Below are 5,678 nucleotides of genomic sequence, written 5' to 3'. Positions count from 1 at the left end.
TTATTTTGACTGTAAGCAGCATATTTCAATTCAGAGATAGTGAATAACGCATCTCAACAATCATTTTGGACAATTTGTTTTTGTTGTTCATTCAAGTTATAATCCGACATCGGTTGCGTTCCATATAAATTATTGAAATGCATATAAAAATCGCCAAATAGACATATAATTTGGACCCCCGTTATTTTGATTATATTGGGATTTAATAACGTCCTTCCAAAAAGCCTTTGGATTTGAAGTTACTAATTTTGAAACACGTTTACCCTCGTTACGTTTGATTTTTTTTTTACTTTTATTCTATTTCATTTTTTTATTCAAGTAAATATTTTTATTTTCTATTGTTCTATGTCTTAAATTTTAATTTATCGCTACATTGAATTCATGACGGCCAGTGTAACACTAGTGATTAAACCATTTCTTTTTATCTTTTGGAAAATTACATAAATTCGGCTTATTTATTTTTCTTTTTTAAACAAAAACGCTAAAAGCATATCCTTGCATATAAACCGTAAATTGTTTGACTGATTGATCAACGCTAGTAGTGTGTTAGTTTTGAACGATTACATCTATATGCGCTTAGTAATGCCTGTGTCACATTACACTCCGATTAGATTTACGATGAGGTACCGATGTCTGAACGGGCTGAAATTGCAAATTCTTTAAAGGTCTTCGGCCGGTGACCCTTCGGTGTCAAGTGACCGGTGGGGCACCGTACAGGTAATCGGAGAATTTTAATGCAGAGTTATTTTCTTCTGGCATCCGGTACATCGCCAGCTCACCGTAGCAGACACGGTGAAATGCCCTTCGATACCTGGCCGGACACCTTTTGTTATCGGTTACATACCGGTTGAAATTTTCAACTCCTGGGCGCCAAATATTCCCCCAGTTTCTGAGCAGTATATGAACGATCTCCGTAGGCCCCTCGACAGGTTACTGACCAGGGCCCGGATGGACGCAGTACGTTGCACGTATGGTCCTAAGGTGTCCGTATGGATAGCGTTAGGGTTAAAGCTTTGGACTCTGAATTAGGCGATCCGTGTTCAATACTTGGACAACAGTGAAGGTCACGTTAGTTGTACAGAGATTATCAGTACCTTTCAAAAGTGAAACGTTTTACTGCTTGACAGACTGTCAAGGAACAATACGGTGGCTGAACTGTGCTCTAGTATGTATACTCTTCTTGAGGACTCGCATATACGGGCAACCGATGGCGAGTATTAAGAGACTCAATTACACACACATATTCTCTCAGTTTTCACATACGTCAGAGGTTTCTTAAAGTTTTTAAGTTTCATTTACAATCTTTTATGGAAAACATTAATTTCAGAGTGTAATGTACCTTCCAAAACAGAAAGTCAAGAAAGAGTGGGGGATAAATCAGGGGAGGAGAAGGCAATGAAAAATGCCAACAAAAGAGGGGGTGTGAATAACGGCCGGAAAATGGGATAGCATGCCATACGAATACCGTCCGACAGCCGACCAGATATCGCACGTTTACTTTACCATCACTGTACGATTGTTGCAAACAGACCAGATAACGGAAGGCAATTGGACATTTATCGTACAGTAGTCAGCCGGTTACCGACCGGTGTCCAGAAAGAAGATGCCATGGGTTTTCACAGGGTGACCGGGCGAGTACCCTTCGGAAACCGTCCGAATACCACCGAGGGAGAATGACCACCCACTTCTTCTCGGACATGATTAAAATGTTTCTCTCCGATATCAACTTATCAGCGGTGTCCCATCGATCCCTCTATATCGACCGGTCCCCGCTTGTAATGTGACGTAGGCATAACTTATTAAAGCATTCCTAAATAAATCAACAAGCGTATTAACCCATGTTTTGTACGACTCGCAATTCGGTACTCGGACTTAGGCGTGATCTGCACCGCAAATAAATATGTATACATCGTTATGGTCTGAAAATTCGGGCGGTTTTATACTATGAAAGAGGTATATCATATCAAAGTTTATCCGATGTGTTAATAGTTAATCAACTGTTAAAAATCCATTATTACCGATAAAAGTAGTCACCTACATTCTTGTCGCTAAATATTAATAGATTTGTTGTTTTACACATTTGTATCAATCGCTTATATTAAACGACAATATAAAAAACCCATCAGCAAAGCAAAAACTTTAACTGTGGACCATCTTTACAGCCATTTTAAGAATTATTTTGCTCAAATTAAATAACTTGCAAAATGAAAACGTAAATGCAGATAATTTCGACCAGTTTCTAGATAAAGGAATAACTTATATAAATGAATTTAAAAAGCTACGTTTTCTCAAAATAATAATAAAAATGCAGACATGGATGAAAATTTTGCTGAAATATATAAACGTTCGGTTAAAATAACATTAGCATTTATACTTAAATTATTCAGTAGTTTATATTCTACGGGAGAATATACAACACATTGGTAGAGTGAATTATTTCAAAAATAGTCAAGGGAGGTAATATCGAGGACCCAAATAAATATAGGGGAGTAATAAGTTATCACTACATTTAGACAAGACTGAGTCAATCTTATTGGGTCATCCCTTACAAGATACAAGATACAAGAAAATTTATTTTACGTCGGATACATATAAACAGAAAACATTAGCTCATGAGCTATTTTCCGACAAACAATAGTATATGAACTAAACAAAAGTAAAGCAGCTATAAAAGAAAATATAAGCATAAGCACATTTAAGTACATGGAAGTAAGATATTAAAGCAACTAAAAATTATAAGCATAAGCACATCTAAATACATGGATTTAAGTTATTATAGCACCATGCATGCTTAAAAGTTACAATAATTACAAGCAAGATAAAACAAATAACAAATATATATAAATAATGTACATTCCTGTAAAAGAGTTATATATTAGTTAAAGACAGACATGTATAAAAATAAGCATAAGCACATCTAAGAATATGAAATTAAGAAAATAAAAATTTAAAATAAGTTAAAAACTACAAAAGTTACAAGAAAAAGAATACAAAAATAAGATATACATATACACCTATGTACATACCTGTAAAAGAAATATAATAGATATATAAAAAAAAAGACATATATAAAAAAACAAGGAAATTACAAGGACTATCACATAATGCAAATAAAAAGTAACATTAAACATTTATAGGTATAACTTTGCAACATCTAAAGACTATACATAAAAGCACATATAAAACATGTTAATCACATACAAACACATGTTAGACACACATGTGTTTAACAAAAGGCTACAAGCGACACATTGAGCACTTACATTTTGGGCCTGTCCAGGTGCCAACCAGCCTCCCAAATTCTTTGAAGTTTTCTACTCTTCTGATGTCACTGGGGAGGCTGTTCCACACCCGGGCAGCCTCAAAACGAAAGGAGTTCTGTCCATACCTGGTGGTTCGAACTGTAGGCACTTCTAGAATATGATCATACCTGCAATTGTAAACAGAGGTCTTAAATTTGGCCAAGTTTTGAATATATTTAGGTGATATATTGTGTAAGCACTTGAAAGTCTCGATTGCAATTGTTTTTAACCTGCTTAAATGGAGTGTGGGTAATTTAACCTTATTAAGGAGACTTTCATATGATGATGTAAAATCATTGAAAACAATGCGTAAGGCCCTGTACTGGAGTTTTTCAAGTTTGTCTGTGTTGGCTTTACTACAGAAGTGCCACACTATGGGACAGTAATTGAAATTGGACCTGATGAAAGATTTGAATATTATAAGCCTGGTAGGTACAGAGAGGAATTTACTTAATCTTTGCAGGACATTTAACTGTTTTGCAGCTTTTTCGCAAATGGCTGATACATGGGCATCAAAATTTAATTGATAGTCAATATCTACTCCTAGTAATTTGACCTGTTCATCACATGGGATAGTGCTGCCGCTTATATCAAATGACTTAATTTCAGTATGTGACTTGACCCCCACTGAGATAGCTTGAAACTTTTCAGGGTTTGCCTGCATTTGATTAGATTTAAACCAATCTATGAGGATATTACTTTCATCCTCAAGGGTAGATTTGACAACTGTGGCATTTTTATGCCAGAAGGACAAAGTGTTATCATCAGCATAATTATAAAGGGTGGATTTTTCTATGAAGTAAAATATATCATTAATGAAAATGTTGAAGACCAGGGGCCCTAATATTGATCCTTGAGGGACACCCTTAATAATATTATCCCTTAATATTAAATGTAATGACACAATTATTAAACCAGCTCCGTCGATGAAAAATCTCGTAGCAACTATTGATAAATCATTATCTTTTGATGCAATGGATAGGTACGTGTTGCAGAAGACTAATGCACGCTTGAAATATTTATATCGCGAAAAGGATTATCTTACTCAATAAACTAAGAAAATACTTATTCTAGTTATGTCTCTAATCCAATGCCATTTTGACTACAGCTGTTCAACTTGGCATCCTGGCCTGTTCCAGTTCCTTGAAAATAAACTTCAAGTGACTCAGAATATGATGATTAGATTTGTACTTGATCATGATACCAGGTCACATATTGGTCCAAATGACTTTTGCTCACTCAACTGGTTATCAGTCAATAAACGTATAGATCAGATTATCCTTTATCATATTTTTAAAAGAAAAAAATTGTCTTGGAAGAGTATTTCATCCAACAGGACACTGTTCATTCTTACATTACCAGGTTTAGTAGCAAGGATGCATATGCATAAGGTCAAAGGTTTTGGATCCAAGTCCTTCTGTTGTTGTGTTTTTTGTTGAGGAACAGTTTGCCAACTAAATTATCTAGCATTCGCAAGTAACCTTCTTTCAAAGTATCTGTTAAGAAGTATCTGATGGACAGATTATAATTTGTCAATACTTTTTATATGCGTTAAATAATTTACATCTAGGTGTTTCGGTATAGGAAAGGATTTAACTCATTTCGCTAATCATTTAACATATTTAATTAAAAATGATACATTTCTTTTAGTCTAAGTAATACTCATTTTGTAAATTCTCATTCCTACTTTTCTATAGTTGCATGGGTGTATCATGGCGGCAACCACATTGAACAAACACATTGTAAATTCCGTCGACAATTATTATGTGTAAACGACCGACAAATCTATACAGCTTGTATGGTCAACTTGGGTGATATCCTATAAAATAACCTAAGCACTGAAAGTACTGTTGGAAGGAAATTTTCATAGAAATACCTAATGCGTGTGAATTAAAAACAAAGGAATATGTGCAAGCTTCAATCTACAGCTAGCTGATTTGATGACGTAAAATGTGACGTCATTGTTTCCGTTTTTGCACTACTCATGTTCAGTGGGCTGATAACTAGTTCTTGGCCCAGGGCCCCAAACCCATAAGTTGTGACACTCATAATCAGTTGAAATCATAGGCAATTCTGTTACTAATATAGTAATAAGTGAATTAATAGATAATACTACTGCATTATGCACACAAAGAACCACTCAGTTTGACCTAAATCGGCCATGACTTATATGACTACTTCAAGACCATGCCATAAGCATTATTTAATCATAGTTAATGAAGAGACTTTTTATTTTAAACTCAAGGACAAGAAAAGCTCATCATGTGCTTACATTTGTAAGTTCAAACATAACTAATTGTGTTTTAGTATGAAATTGATGTACATGCTGTTAAAAGTCATAGCAAAACAAAGAACAATGATTTAAAATAAACTTTT

Source organism: Ruditapes philippinarum, unplaced genomic scaffold (genome assembly GCF_026571515.1).
Source record: "Ruditapes philippinarum isolate M1 unplaced genomic scaffold, ASM2657151v2 ctg8284_1_1_1_1, whole genome shotgun sequence".
NCBI classification, from domain to species: Eukaryota; Metazoa; Mollusca; class Bivalvia; order Venerida; family Veneridae; genus Ruditapes; species Ruditapes philippinarum.
Note: the sequence above shows the minus strand (reverse complement) of the source record.